Source organism: Nematolebias whitei, chromosome 12 (assembly GCF_014905685.2).
Source record: "Nematolebias whitei isolate Nwh7 chromosome 12, NemWhi1, whole genome shotgun sequence".
In the NCBI taxonomy this organism is placed as follows: domain Eukaryota; kingdom Metazoa; phylum Chordata; class Actinopteri; order Cyprinodontiformes; family Rivulidae; genus Nematolebias; species Nematolebias whitei.
In genome coordinates, this window is record NC_056509.1 from 17,455,297 (window position 1) to 17,471,208 (window position 15,912).

The window sequence follows — 15,912 nt, forward strand, 5'->3', positions numbered from 1 at the left end:
ACACACACACACACAACCAAGCTTTAGCAGAGCTCACTTTGACCTCTGCTCTGCAGTGTGTAGATAAAAGGATTAATCCAATAGTGCTTACAAACGACATTCGGACTCTGCTACACTCAAACTCCCTTGTGACTGGAACTGGAGCTGCGTGCTCACATTTCTGCACAAAGGGGGAGATTTCATTGAACAGTGCATTGCAGTATTCTTTTCTACATGCCAACTAATGCAATCGCTGCATCCTTAATTTGATTGTGGTTTGAAATTTTGCCTCCAACCATCAGCACGGTTACTCATCTACAGCTACAGATAGAATGGCTGTTTTAATTTTATCTTCAGCAGCCACACAACAGATGAAAGTAAATCTCTTCATGCATGATTTGATAGTTTTAGTTGAGAAATGCAGAGTGGTGTGACATTTTTCTTCAGGGTCATGTATTTTTAAAAAACCTTGCTCACTCCTTTTTATGTCTTTCCAGAGACAGAACATGAGCGAAAGATGGGAAAAACGGAGAGAGACGGAGAGCTGGAGCTGGAGCCATCTTGGCCAGAGAAAAAGTACTCCTGGCCACGCTGTATCAGCAGCAGAAGAGAGATAAGAGAGTCAGGGAACGCCTGTGCAGGGAAATCCCTCTGCAGAAAGAGAGAGAGAGAGTATGGACACTGCAGATGCTGCTGCAGGCAATTCAGCTTGGGTAGGAGGTGGAATCAAGCAGTTTATTGGGCCACTACAAGCTCATTTTTATGTTATTAAACCATATTTTAGCTATAGAAAAATGTATAGATAAATTAAAAAATATATATATACCAGAACAAGCACGACACTTATGACATGAACTGGGTTTTGTATCAGCACACAACACAAAACACCAGGAATGGTTTAAACAGAATATTAGAAAAGAGCTGCTGGTGAATGTCCGGGTTCCAGGGGGAATCTGATCTTCTCAGTCTGCAGAGCGAGACACACTGTTGTTGGGCTGGTGATGATGACGTCACTCGTGGCGAGTGTGCAGCAACAGTGGAGCAGACAGGTGCTGTACATGATCCATGAGGGATAATCCAAGAGTGGGTTTGTTAGTCGAAGCAGAGGTCATACACAGGTAAACTGAGAGCAGAACCAGAGCCAAGACGTGATCTGTGAAGCGTAGTCAAAGAGAGAAAGGCAGAGTCAGTATCATGGTCAGAATGCAGAATCCACATCCAGAAAGGGGCAGGCAAAGTGAAGAGTCCGTGGTAAAGGCAAGGGGTCAAAACAAGATAAGGATAGAAGGATGTGGTAGTAACACTGGACATCTACTGGCTGAGAGTTTTCAGTAATCTGGCACTGAGTGAGAGTAGAGCTGGGCTTGAGAAGGGTGCAGAGCAGGTGGAACTGATGAGAGCTGATTAGTGACAGAGCAGAGGAGGCGTGGTGCAGGGTGACAGGATCTGAGGATGGGTGACAGGCATTACAGAACTGAACATGAAAACTAAAACAAACTGTGGGAAGCAGGGGAAAAACATGACAACTTAAGAATATACAGGCTTATTATCAGTAATCATTGAACATAATTGATTTTAAGATGTTTGTTAAGATGTTTCAAAGTTAAACATGTTGTTTGTTTTCCTCAAAATGGCTGTAAGGGGATTATGACATGGGACTGTGTGTACTTGGGAGTACTTATTTGAATTTTACCCTAAATAAACTATCAGGGTGAAGTTCTTCTAGCTAGTTCAGTTCCTCACTGAGCTGTGAATGTTGGTGACAAATGGCGTTTGCGCTGGAGTTTTCAAAACTCAAAAATGACCATCGCTCAGGGAGAAGTTCTGCCCGACATTCAGGCAGTCCTGCTGCCCAAGAGGACCGAGAGGTCTGCTGGGTCTGGGTGGACAGATTGACATCTGTAGTAGGGATGGGGCAGATCCGATCCAGTATCGGTATCGGCCTCCGATACCAACATAATTTACGTATCGGATTTTCCAATCCACCTGCCGATATTTCTGATCCATGATGCATGTTTGCTTCAAACTATGGAATGAATTTCCTGAACGGCAGCGTGTCTCATGAGCCCAGAGTAATAAGACCCGCCTCACATTCAGGAAATCCAGTTCATAGTTTGCAGCCAGCTACAACATGAGGACTGAGTTAGCAGCACTGTGGCTAACAGCTAACCAACTTTTCATCTAAACATGTCCGCTGTGTGGAAGTATTTTACACTAAGCACCACAAAGCAATGCAGCAACGTGCAATGTCTGCAGAGCCATAGCGCCACATTAAACCGCAGTAACGTTAGTTTTATGTTGGACATTCAAGCTCCGTGGCTTCAGCGGGGCGCTGCTCTTTGCTCAACCTGAAACAAGCAACTCGACCCCGGCCAGCCGCGTCCAATCCGCTCCGCTCAGTCTGCCCGTCTCTGAGGAGGGACAGACTGAGCGCAGCTGTCCCAAATCAGGCTGCCTGCTTCAGATTGAACAAGAAGAAGACGTCGCAGAAACAACGGAGCTCAAATGTTTACAGAGAAGTTGCTAAACTTCATAATTAATGCCCAACCACTATCAGTTTTAGAAAACGAAGGATTTCACAGTTTGATACTTGCAGCCAAGATATAGTTTACCCTCCAGGAGATTTTTATCAGTAAAACAGTAAACAATCATAAAAACATTATTTGAAAATTATATTAAAAACAAAAACAGCTACATTATAAAGTGATGTAAAATACTAAAAACAGGAACATGTCTGTTGGTTTATGCCATGAATTTAGCAGATATTTGAAGCCATTTAACATTTTATTTTATTCATTTATTCATTCATTTAAAAGAAACAATTAAAAAAATCAAAAAGAAAACACTGAATGAAAAGAGTGCAGAAAGAAGAAAAAAATTCTTTGATCTGCCCATTATTAAAAAAAATATATAAAATAACTTTAAACAATCACTTAAATTAATCACTTTAATATCCACTTTAAAGCTAGAAATAAAAAAAATGTTTTGTGTTAGAATTTAATTCTAACTTTAAAACTTATCCAACATTAATAAAACTTACCTCAAGTTGTCTTTTTGGACATGCATGCATATATTTGTACAAATTGTACTTGAGAGGAAATTATTACAGCCTCATATAAAATCAATGATGATCATGATATCGGAACTGGATCGGTATCGGCCGATATTCAGATTTAGGTATCGGGATCGGAAGTAAAAAAAACGTGGATCGGTGCATCCCTACTCTGTAACCAGTTTCTTTGGATCTGCTGTGGGACGGACTTCTACAAGAGATCCTTCCTGCCCAAATACATAAGCATCTAGAACAACTCTAATGAAGCCAAGATGAGCTACAACACCAATTAATTTCCCTTTGGGATTAATAAAGTACATTCGAATTTGAAAACATTTGCTAATATTTGGGGGAGTTTTTACATTTCAAGGTCTCACTTTTATCTTGCTGAAATTTTAAACATATTTGACAAAAATGGTGACAATGTGGATTGTAGTGGACTGTAACTTTTTAATAAAGTTTTCATTAACTTATTTATTAATGTTTGTTGTCAATAGAATCATAATTATCAAAATCAATTTTAAAATACACAATACATTGACACCTTGAGTTTGCCCTAACCTGAAAATAAATAAATAAATAAATATATATATATATATATATATATATATATATATATATATATATATAACCACTCAGCCACACAGACACAAACACACTAGACAGGTACTGACATATTATCAACATACGAATGGCTGCCAAGTGTCCCAAAATCTCTCAGCAGAACCTTTCAGAGTATATCTAATCTTTTCCAGATGAACATGACACATTCAACTCAATCTATTTATATAGCGCCAAATCACAACAAAGTTGTCTCAGGGCACTTTACAGCAACAGTGACATACTTAAAAGCCAATTAGTAAAGTTCTCTATCTAAGGAATCCAGCAGACAAGTTGAATCTTGGCTTCGTTGCAGTCTCCCATCCTGAGCAAGCACAGTGGCAACAGTGGAAAGGAAAAACTCCCTTTTAAAAGGAAGAAACCTCCAGCAGAACCAGGCTCAGGACAAGCGGCCATCTGCTTTGACCGGCTGGTTGAGAGGACAGGAAGGAGAGACAGACGAACACAGAATGGATGGTCCAGGTATAGGTCCAGGTGTATCTGAAAGACAAAAAAATACATATTATGGATAGAAAAAATAATTACAAATACAAAACAGGTTGAGCAGAGTAAGTAAAGACAGTAGCAGAGTAAAAATTGTGGTCAGTTTGTCCTCCAGCAGTCTAAGCCTATAGCATTATAACTAAGGGACAGCTCAGGAAACCCAAGCCGACCCTAACTATAGGATTTAGCAAAAAGGAAAGTCTTAAGCCTAGTTTTAAAACTGGATAATGTGTCAGCCTCACGGACAGAGATTGGAAGTTGGTTCCACAAGAGAGGAGCCTGATAACTGAAAGATCTGCCTCCCATTCTGTTTTTGTAAATTCTAGGAACCACAAGTAAACCTGCAGTCTGAAAGTGAAGTGCTCTGTTAGGAAAATATGGAATAATAAGATCTGTAATATAAGATGGAGCCAGGTTGTTGAGAGCTTTGTAGGTTAGAAGTAAGATTTTGAATTCTATTCTGGATTTGACAGGGAGCCAATGGAGAGAAACTAAAACTGGAGAAATATGATCTCTCCTACTAACTCCAGTTAAGACTCTGGCAGCAGCATTTTGGATCAACTGAAGACGTTTTAAAGAAGTATTTGGACATCCAGATAATAAACCATTGCAATAGTCCAGTCTAGACTTGACAAATGCATGGACCAGATTTTCTGCATCATTTTTAGATAAGATGTTTCTAATTTTAGCGATAATACACAGGTGGACGAAGGCAGTTCTAGTAACGTTTTTAATGTGGGGGATAAAAGACATAGGGCAGCACGGTGGTGCAACTGGTAGAGCTGCTACCTCTCAGCGAGCAGGTCCTTGGTTCAAACCCCGGTCCAGGGGCCTTTCTGGGTGGAGTTTGCATGTTCTCTCCGTGCATGCGTGGGTTTTCTCCGGGTACTCCAGTTTCCTCCCACAGACCAAAAACATGCATGTTAGGCTGATTGGTAACTCTAAATTGTCCCTAGGTGTGAGTGAGAGAGTGAATGTTTGTTTTTCTCGTTTGTCTCTATGTGTCCCTGTGATGGACTTGCGACCCGTCCAGGGTGTACCCCGCCCCTCGCACAGTGATTGCTGGACATGGGCACCAGCGACCCCCGTGAGAGCTTTTTTATACGTTAGCAGACTATCTTTCCAAGTTAAATAAAATTCTTCAACATTAGTAGAGCGCCATTTTCTCTCTTGGTTTCTAGATGCCTGCTTTAAAGTACGTAACTCAGAATTGAACCAAGGAGCCAGTTTCCTCTGATTGATTACTTTCTTTTTCAATGGAGCAATTTTATCAAGTGAAGTTTGCATTGAAATTGTAAGATGATCAACTAGATGATCTAAGTCTCTGTTCTCTGATGCATTACTCTGCAAGACAGAGGAAAACATTGATGGAAGAGATTGTTTAAATTTGGTTACAGCATTTTCTGATAAGCACCTGCTGAGATGAAATTTACTCTCAGTGACTGTGTAGTCATTTAATGTAAACTCAAAGGTTATTAAAAAATGATCAGACAGAATAGGATTTTGAGGAACTATTACCAAGTCCTTAATCTCTATACCATAGGCCAGAACTAAATCAAGAGTGTGATGATAAGAATGAGTAGATGTACGGACGTTTTGGGTAAAACCAAATGAGTCTATTAAATTATTAAAGGCTATGCTTAAGCTATCACTTTCAACAGCTACATGAATATTGAAATCACCCATTATGATGATTTTATCAGTATTTAATAGTAAGTCAGTTAAGAATTCAGACAAAAACTGAGTAAGCTCCTCGTGGACGATATATAACAACTAGTAAAAGTGGCTTTTCTGATTTGCATTTTGAATGAGAAAGACTGAGGGACAGCGATTCAAAAGAATCATAACTAATAACTGGTTTGGCATTAATCAATAATCCTGACTGAAAAATAGAAGCTACTCCTTCACCTCGGCCAGTTGCTCTAGGAACATTAACATTTAAGTAATTAGCAGGAGTGGATTAATTTATGGGCAGCACGGTGGCGCAACTGGTAGAGCTGCTGCCTCTCAGCGAGCAGGTCCCTGCTTCAAATCCTGGTCCGGGGGCCTTTCTGGGTGCAGTTTGCATGTTCTCTCTGTGCATGCATGGGTTTTCTCCGGGTACTCCGGTTTCCACCCACAGATCAAAAACATGCATGTTTGGCTGATTGGTAACTCTAAATTGTTTCTAGGTGTGAGTGAGAGAGTGAATGTTGTTTGTCTCTATGTGTCCCTGTGATGGACTTGCGACCCATCCAGGGTGTACCCCGCCCCTCGCACAGTGATTGCTAGACACGGGCACCGGCGACCCCCGTAAACCAAAATGAAAGAAGCGGGTAAAAGATAACGGATGGATGGATTCGTTTATACTAACAAAATCCTCCTGTTGTAGCCAAGTTTCTGTCAGACAGAATAAATCAATATGATGATCAGTTATCAGTTCATTAACTAACAGGGATTTAGAGGAAAGAGATCTGATGTTCAATAATCCACATTTAATGATTTAAATTTAACTTGACTTCTCTTATCCAGTGTTCCTATGCCGGGGGGATGTGGAGCCTTCCATCTGCGTAAAACAAGTCTCCGACAAGAAGAGAGCTAAAAATAATCATATTCCTCTCATACTTACAGAAGGACGTATCCACAGGGGCCTCCCCAAACAATGAAATGAATGGTGACAGCCCAGTACACCGTTTTCCCACATATCTCAGAGAAAGTATCAAAAATAGATTGCCAATAGGTCTGCAGTTTTGGACAAGTCCAGAATGTGCGTAAGAGCGTAGCTGTAGTTTGTTTACATTGATAACATGCAGGATCCAGATCAGTTTTAATCTTGGACAGTTTGTCTTTGGACCAGTACAGCCGGTGCACCACCTTGAATTTAATTACAACGTTTCAAACAGACTGAAGATGAGTAAATGTTTTGAATGACATAAAGATTCATGCTCAATAATCCAGGTATAAAATCCAACATTTTTCAGTCAGGTCATCTGGACAGTTTCTTTTCTTTTCTTTTCTTTTCTTTTTTTTTTTGTGCTGAAATGTTTCGCCTTCGAACCGGAAGGCTTCATCAGTCAAGGAAACACACAACAAAACTGATTCTTCCCCCTACAGCTTACTCCAAAGTGGAACAAACCAGTCTGTGACTTCTCAAACTGATGAAGTCCTTCAAATGAAGGGCGAAACGTCTCTCAACAAAAAAAAAAAAAACTGTCCAGATGACCTGACTGAACATTATTGGATGTTTTGAATATCTTTCTCCAGATTGAGTCTGATACGGATTCCTCCAAGTCCCTTTCCCATTTCAGTTTAAGAGTCCAAACTGGTCTCATGGCATGAACTGAGCAGTGTATAAATTTTGCTAAGGGCCCCCTTGGTATCAGACCTACATTCCAAAATCGTAGCCACAAAATGTTTAGAGGGGTACAAAGGAAAACAGTCAGAGTTAGATCTCACAAAATGTATCAGCTGCAGATATCTGAACAACTATGATTTGTGGATATTACCCTTTTGTACCAGATGTTCAAATGAGGCAAATCTACTATCAACATAGACATCATATAGTAAATGTGCACAATTCAAGTCCCAGACATGAAAGCTGCATCAGCTAATGATGGGAGTAAACATGTCATTATTTGACACACTGGTGCACTGCCACCCTGTGGTAGAACTCAGTACTGCAACTCAATTCAATGCACTTTCCACTCTTTTCGCAACTATTAAATCACTAATAAAACAAAACAATGTGATCACACTTTCATGTGTGTCACAGATGCAATCCCTCAGTTACTAAAAATTGTGGAGCAGTTGATAGAGCTGTCACCTCACAGCGAGAAGGTTGCTGCATTGAACCAGGGAAGTTTGCATGTTCTCTCCGTGCTGCGTGGGTTTTCTCCCACTGACCAAAACATGCATGTTAGACTCATTGGTAACTCTCAATTGTCCCCAGGTGTAGTGTAAATGGCTTGTGTTTCTCTGTGTCCCTTTGGTGGACCTGTCCAGGGTGTCCCCAGCCTCTCACACAGTGACTGCTGGACACCAGTGACCCAGTAAGAAAGAAGTAGGTAAACATAAAGGATGGATGAAAAGAAATAAATTGGACAAAGTTAAATTTATTAAAACTTTTCCAATTGTTGATGTGAAAAAACTTACAGTAGGTGTAACTAAATAAACAAGTAATAAAATTTAAAAAGTTAATTATTAATTTAAAAACTGTTGGACAGTTGGGGGTTTAGTAGGAATGGAGAAGAAATGTTGAAACTCTTCTCCTAAGACTCTCCTGAATGTGTTCATAGCTAAATAACCACAAAGATGAACTAATACAGAGCAGCTAGTTTTAACTCCAGACCTCTCAGAAGCCGTCTTTACGACCTCCTGGGACTTTGGGTGACCATCAGTGAAATATGGTCCTACCTCTCTCCGGAGTCACTTTAAGATGGAGTGGCAGCTGGTCACAGCCTTCGATCCAGTGAGGCGCCTGCCTGTCCAGCCACGCTGGTCTGTTTTTGTCCTTTAAAAAAGTTATTCAACAACAGCATTTGACTTCTAATGCGATACTTCTTTAAAACTAATCAGACTAGTTCTGGTAGAATATTTGACTAGGTTCTGACCCTAATTCCATAATGAAAATATTCATTACAAACTGTCCAAATTAATGTCAAATCTTTAACTTGAATTTTGATTCCAAACGTCCTGTTTAAAAGTTTCTTATGTTAATCCTGACTATTGCTTGTTGAATCATTAAGTGAATGTAAACAGTGGAGTAATTAACCCAACATTTTTCAGTCAGGTCATCTGGACAGTTTCTTCTTTTTGTGCTGAAACGTTTCGTCTTTGATCCAGAAGGCTTCATCAGTCAAGGAAACACACAACAAAACTGATTCTTCCCCCAACAGCTTACTCCAAAATGGAACAAACCAGTTCTGCTTGTGATAAGATGGTCTCTTTGGTACGCCCCTCCTCCATTGCCGGCCCTCTTCCTTGTTGACAGTCTTGTCAAACTGGTTGAAAACAACAAGGTCCAAGTTGTGTGTTTCCTTGACTGATGAAGCCTTCTGGATCGAAGGCGAAACGTTTCAGCACAAAAAAAGAAAAGAAACTGTCCAGATGACCTGACTGAAAAATGTTGGATTTTATACCTGAATTATTGAGCATGGACTTTGTTAGTAGAGTAATTATTTGACACTAAACCACAGAGGACTGACCTTATTTGTTGTTGTCTGGCTGCTCTCTTCTGCAGGATCATCAGAGCAAATGAAATCCACAAAACATCTGGCTGGATGCCCCACCTGATGAGGATTACTGACCACTGAGCTACTGCAGCCTGATTACCAAATTCTTCGTGTTAGTCTTGTTGTTAGTTTTCTTTATATTATGGACTTTTGTTTGTAATGTGTTCTGATGAAAATTCCCTGCAATGAACAGAGTGGGCCCTCAGCTGTTGAGACCCAATAACACAGGTTAATAAATTAAGTCAACCCGGTGCCTCTGTTAATGAGAGTTGAAACAGTAGCAGGGTACGTTTCAGCTTTGCTTCATCTTGCTACACTGACAAGGAAATCACTTTTTAGGATTTGATGTGGCCAAGAAAAGAGAACAATACAGTCATTACAGTTTCCATCCATCCATTGTCTTTACCCACTTCTTCCTTTTTGGGTTGCGGATGTCACTGGTGTCCATGTCCAGCTGTATGAGAGGCGGGGGACACACTGGACAGGTCTCAATCCATCACAGGGACACATAGAGTCAAACGAGACAAACAACCATTCATTCTCAAATAAATATATCTGCTGTAAAATAAACTTTCCCCACCTTTTGAACTTTTATTTTTTCTTTAAAAAGTAAAGAAAATCTCAAAAAACAAAAAAAAATGGAAACAACATCTTGCTACCTCTGCTATCAGCTGTTCAGCTTCATCTGAACCCAGGGATGAAGAGCAGAAAAACACAAAGAAGTGCTGTCTCAGGCAGGATTTTATTGAGTGGGCACAGTGGGTTTTTCTGTGTAACAAAGAAGAGTGAATGTAAAACGCCCAGCACCAGTTTCTGCTGCACCAGATCCAGTCTCTGCCTGCTTCCTCCATACTGGGGAGCAGAAAACAGCTGATGGACATCATGATGAACAAAGAAATGCAAGGCTGCCATCAAGTGGTGCGGCTGGAAGTTACAGTGAGGACAACTGTCATAAAAAGTGTTTTAAAAATACAGATAAATTTTGTGAATGTAAACAAAATCCACAAAATCCAGGAAGATAATTCTAACAAGGTTAAGTCAGGTCCTCTGGACAGATGCTTCTTTATGGAAAAATTTAGTCTTTTATCCAAAAGACTTCTTCAGTCTGAGACCAGGTTTCAGGTTAGGTTTATTATGCAATAATAATAATAATAATAATGTCATCACAATGTCAGCACTGTATGTTCCCATACAATGGCGAAATTAGTCTCTGCATTTAACCCATCCATCACCAGGTGGTGATGCAAAATCAACACAAGGTCAACAATGAAATGAAAAGAAATGCTTAGAATGAGAAGAACCGTCTGGACTCACCAAAAAAAAAAAAAAAAAAAACACCAAGAAATACCACAGCATGCAGCAAAAATACTAAAAAAAAAAAACTAAAAAAATTACTAACATACTAAAAATACTACTAAAATACTGAAAACAAGGCACCAAAGTTGAAAAAGGAAAACATCTACAGTGTGGTTCGGTTAGCAGTGAGGTTCTTTCAAGATCATGGTTCTGTTCTGTTAGCAGCTTAGCAGGTCTTGTTAGCCGGTCTTGTTAGCAGGTCTTGTTAGCAGGTCTTGTTAGCAGGTCCAGTCCGCAGCTTGATGGTAATAAAGACCACAGCAGCTGTCCTCACAGACTGCCCTCCAGAACTGGGTCAGACAGACAAAGAACATCCCAGGTTTTCCCCACAGAACCCAACAGGTCTTTAGAGTTCGGCCTGTGCAGGCAGATGGAGGATCATGGAGACGGCCACTATGACAGTCCAGAGCCTGAGCCCGAGGCTGAAGTGGGGGTCGGGAACTGAACCATGATGGCAGGATGGCAAGGCAGCAACACACAAAACTCCACAAGTGTGTCGTGGTCATACCCGTAGCACGTGTGTGAAGTGTAGGTGCAAAACAAATTAAAACAAAGACCCTGCAATAAACTCAGTCTTATAAAGAGCACCTTGTCATAATGGTTCAACCAGTTTGCTGCTGACAGCCAGAACTAGGTGCTCACATGTAAAATGAAGACCACCAGCCTAACGATTGACCGTTAGTGCCCTGATGGCCACTTGCTATTCACAGAGGGCTGAGTGATACTAGAAATTGCAAGAGCGAGACAGTTGGACACAGAGACCTCCGCTCTGTTTAATGATGGACAGGTTCTGTTCACAAAGATGGCATGAGAGAGGAGTGAAGGAAGCCATCCATCATTAAACAGGGGTGGGGTCTCCATGTTCAACTGTCCTCTATAAAAATATAAAGAATACAAATAATCACACAATAAAATAAGATATATAGTAAGATAGAAATATATTTCAACTCTGTGTGAATGCTAAAGTTAGGCGTCTTTTGCTGGGAGGCAGTGGTGGAGAAAGTACTCAAATACTGTAAAAGTACAAATAAACAGACAAAAATGTACTCTAGTAAAAGTAGAAGTACCACATTAACGTTTTTACTTAAGTAAAAGTAAATAAGTACTTGCTTTTAAGAATACTTAAAGTACTAAAATTAAAATTATTACCGAATGCAATGATCTACAATATGATTAAATGTACCTACCATATGTATATATTCTGTAATACATTAATAGTGTTGTTCCATTTTAATGAACAATGCTGCAGATAATACGTTTTTATTGTGTTTACTCTGTGACACAGTTCACACTTGGACTTGTGATTCTGGGCGTCAGAATTTCAAGAATGACATGCAGAGTTAAATGTCATTAATCAAAATAAGAAAGGAATGATTTTGTCGTTGAAAGTTTTTATTTAACACAAAGCAAAACCAATGTGTCATTTTAACTTGAGTAAAAACATTTAAGTAAAAGTTGTCTGCCTGAACAAAAGGAGCATTAGACCTATCAAAGGAGTAGGCTCTGATCATTTCATCTCCAGTTTGTCATCAACTCTAGTTAAAATACTGTAGTCGACCTTGTGATGGGTCAACATTGAACAATATTTTAACTTCCTGACACCATTTTCAAAACTTGGACCTGAGTGTCGAGTCATTTGGAGACATCTCTTGTCTCCTAACATCCCATGAACTGACACATTTTAATATTGCAGCAAGAATTTCTTGTTCAAGTTCAGAAGAAGTTGGTTTTCAAAGTTTAAGTCCAGTCTGGTTATTTTGGGAGAGAGAATCTGTTCTGCTGTACTGAGCAGTCTTTCAATAAGGCCATGGGAGGCACGTACTGCATCTTCTGGCTGACTCTCCGTGGTGGAATCCATTTTGGGTGTGTTAGCGGTGCTGCAGGTGCGCCCAGCTCAGTGACACATATACTAGATTATAGCTCTTCTTGACGGTGGGTCTAACGTTACCTGCCTACTTTGCAGTGATTCAATGGACCAACTCCCCTCTCGCCATTGGTTACTTTCAAATTAACAAACAAATAAAAAAGTTGCAACGTGAATGTAACACAACACATTATAGAAATGTAGTGTAGTAAAAAGTACAGATACTTAATGTAAAATGTAGTGGAGTAAAAGTAAAAAGTACCCATGTTTAACTCTACTTAAGTAAAGTACAGATACATGAAAAGTGTACTTAAGTACAGTAATGAAGTTCTTGTACTTAGTTACATCCCATCACTGCTGGGAGGGTGGCAGCAGCAGCTCACGGTGAATTACTCACTTGTGGACTGCGGCTTCCTGAACCAAAAAGATCCATATACAGTAATCCCTCGCTACTTTGTGGTTCGTTTATCACGGAATCACTATATCACTGCTTTTCCAAATTAGATTGGACATGACACAATTGGCTGATTGATGGATGAGCCATGGGTTGTTTATTTAAAATAAATTATTTTAAATGATTTTGCATCATGTGTGAAGCCCACAAGTGCAGGGGGAAGCTCCCTCCTGCAGCTGATCAGCTGATCTTCTCTGCACACACATTTCTCCTGCTCCAGCTTTGTGAAGGTTAACCCTTTGCTGTCCAGATGCACTGATCGACTTCTGTCTTCCATCTTAAAATTTAAAGTACGTCACATTGTAAAATCATCATAATCACAAAATATAAAAGTGTTAAAAGTTATTTATTTAAGGAGGGAGACTGGGAGTAACAGGCGATGAGTGTGATTACAGCCTGGTACATGTCATGACAATGTTTACTGAACTTGAACTGAACTTGAACTTGGACTACTGTATTCCTACTTTGCGGTTTTTCACTTGTTGCAGGTGGGCGTGGTCCCAAACACCCGCGATAAATGAGGGACTAATGTATACATGTATTTAAATGTCTCCAGAGTCAAATAAATTGATTTAAGAAGCAGCTAGGACTTCTTTGTTATATCTATTTTGTCATCTTAGAATAAACAATCACACTTTGACAGCTCCACAGGTTGAGACCCGGTCACCAGGCAACTGCCAACAAGCCCGTCCACTAACTAGACAGATGCTGGATTTATTTGAAAGATTCAGTGATTCTTACAAGGATACAAAATATCATGTGAAGAAGCAGAGACAGTCAGCAATATTTTTTGATGGTTCATTTTTCTTCCAACAGAAATCAACGTCCAAGGAAGTGAAAATCCAAAACAAGATTATTTGTCTTGTTTTTTATGGGACAGCTGTGGCTGAGTGGTTAGAGCAGTTTTCCTCCAATTGGAGAGTTGGGGGTTCAATTCCACTTGCAGTCACATGTTGAAGTGTCCCTGAGCAAGACACTGAACCCATCCTTGCCTCCGATGTGTGTCCCATCGGTGTATGAATGTGATCTAAAGCTCTCATTACTCTTTGTACAGACATAGAGTGCTGTATGAATGAGTAAATGAGGCACAGATTGTGTTGTAAAGAGCTTTGAGTGTCTTGATGAGATAGAAAGGAGATATATAGTGCTGTCCTTTTACCATTTATAGTACGCACAAACCAACTGTGGATTTTTGTTATCAAAATAAAATCTTATTTATTATTCTTGGTTTCACTTTTAAAAATTTCTGAGTACCGTAAAGATTTTGCCACCACAGGTTAGGGGGTGCTATAGCCCCCCCTGGAAAAGTAATAGCACCCCCCCAAAAAATATCAGATTATTTTCTTTTTCATCTAAATTATTATTATTTAATATGTGGTTGTTATGATAGTTTCTTCACAAAACACAACTAATTAAAAAAAAAAAAAAACAATCAATGATTATATTGAGTTAAAAACAATCTGATCTCACAACAGGAAATAAACCTCCGAACAGGAAGTGAAAATTCAAGTTACTGAAAGTTCGGTAAACATTTGAAAAGTGCACGAAATGTAAAAATGGACCGTTTTCTATTACCCAGATCGCCTAGAATGGAATCAGAGAATTAGGATTTTTTTTTGGAAGCAGACTGCAACCAACAAATAAACAATAATTTGGAAGCAGGATCAAGCCTACTGCCATCCTTCCTCATCTATGGAGAATGCTGCCAACCCTAGTGATGGGCAGCTGGAGGATGGAGCCAGCACGTTCAGTTATCTTTGGGCAGTTCCCAGCGAGTCCTCCTCATGGTGTCCCTGGTCTGATCCACCAGCAGAGCCCCAGAAAGACGAGTGATGCCCTCAACACTGACCCAGTAAGGAGCACAAACCTGGTGACATGATGCAACTCTTGGTCTGGTTATGCCATTTTTAGCTGATGCAACTTGGTAAAGCGTTTCCTGGCTTGCAGTGACAATAAATGACTTTATCTGATCAGGTTAAATAACTTCAACCAAAATCCAAAGTAAACTATTTATAAAAATAACCAAACTTTGTCTAAATTCATGCGCGTAGAAAACTGAAATAATTCCTGCTCAAAGAGTCAATTTTGTCTTAGATAAGAGAATTAAGCCTTGATTGATTCATTATTATTGTTTTTTTTATTGTTGTTGATTTTTAGTTTGATTATTTCTGTAATAAAACTTCAAAGACAACTTTGGTCTCTTCATTCAGATGAATATTCATTTCTGCTGGTCTAGAACTCCCTGTAATTAACAGATTCAACTTCAGTGACTGATTCTGATCATTAAAGGGTGAATATATTAATGAAGTTGTTGTTGATCAATAAACTGACCAGTTGGTGTCCCTCTTTAATGAATGAAAAATAAATAAATCAAATGTAGTGGAGCTGAGCTGGAAAAGGTGTCACCCTTCTTCCTCCATCTCACCTGTCGTTATTGCTACAAGTTTCTACCCTGAGGCTGTTAGACTCATGAATCCCTAGTCACACCTAGAGACAATTTAGAGTTACCAATCAGCCTAACATGCATGTTTTTGGTCTGTGGGAGGAAACCGGAGTACCCAGAGAAAACCCACGCATGCACGGAGAGAACATGCAAACTCCACCCAGAAAGGCCCCCAAACCGGGAATTGAACCGGCAACCTTCTCGCTGAGAGGCAACAGCTCTACCAATTGCGCCACCGGTCAGGATTATCACTGTGAAAATTACTGTGAAAAAAAAATCACAGTAATGCCTCTTGATTGTTGATATGTGTGTAACGAGTCTGTATGGATCAGCACAACACCTGACTCAGGACAAAATTAAAAAAAAGGTTTTATTTATTAAAGGCGTTCGTCTGGGGAGGATCTGAGCCTCAGTTCTGGTCCAATCTATGAAGACAGACAGGTTAGTGAC